This window comes from Sapajus apella, unplaced genomic scaffold, assembly GCF_009761245.1.
Source record: "Sapajus apella isolate SASKATOON/1434 unplaced genomic scaffold, GSC_monkey_1.0 scaffold17453, whole genome shotgun sequence".
Taxonomy (NCBI): Eukaryota; Metazoa; Chordata; class Mammalia; order Primates; family Cebidae; genus Sapajus; species Sapajus apella.
Genome location: NW_022454374.1, coordinates 159 through 1,027, shown reverse-complemented (window position 1 = coordinate 1,027; position 869 = coordinate 159). Strand labels below are relative to the sequence as shown.

General features: G+C 44.1%; 1 pseudogene; it reads left to right on the top strand.

The window, feature by feature from the left end:
- The first annotated feature begins 593 nt into the window (after positions 1–593).
- On the top strand, positions 594–691 carry LOC116548622 (annotated as a pseudogene).
- The last annotated feature ends 178 nt before the right edge of the window (positions 692–869 follow it).

The following is an 869-nucleotide window of genomic DNA, read 5'->3' as shown; positions in this document are numbered from 1 at the left end:
TCCAAGGGGTGTGTGTGTGTGTGTTTGTGTGTGTGTGTATTATGTGTACATGTGTATATATATATGTAGTATATTCCTTTTTTCTTTTTTGAGTCAGAATCTTGCTCTGCCACCAAGTCTGGAGTGCAGCAGTATGAACTTGGCTCACTGCAACCTCTGCCTCCAGGGTTCAAGTGCTTCTCCTGCCTCAGCTTCCCAAGTCACTGGGATTACAGGCACACACCACCACACCCAGCTCATTTTTGTATTTTTAGCAAAGAAGGCATTACACCATGTTGGCCAGGCTGGTCTTGAACTCCTGACCTCAAGTGATCCACCTGCCTCGGCCTCCCAAGTGCTGATGATTACAGGCATTAGCCAGCATGCCCAGCTGCAAAGGTGTATTTTTGAGAAAAAAGAACAAGGTGCAAACAAAAAATAGGGAATGGCTGGGGGTGGTGGCTCATTCCTGTAATCCTAGCACTTTGGGAGGCTGAGTCAGGAAGATCACTGGAGCCCAGAAGGTCGAGGCTGCAGTGAGCCATGTTTGCACCACTGCCCTCCAGCCTGAGTAATGGAGCAAGACTCTGCCTCAAGAAAAATTAAAATTAAAAAACCAAAACCTAAGCATGACGATTGGGTTTTTATGCTATTTTATAATATGTGCCTTCCTCAAAACTTGTTATGGTATCATCACATCACCCATCTGATGCAAAAAAAGAAAAAATAAAACCCAGAAACTCAAATTAAAAATATTTGCAAATCTAAAGCATTAGGCATTGTCCTATGCCTCCCCAAAAGACGCTGAAGCCGTATGCTGCAGGGTCTGTGGATGAGACCTTATATGGAAATAGTCTCTTCACATGTGATCAAGCTAAGCTGAGGTAATG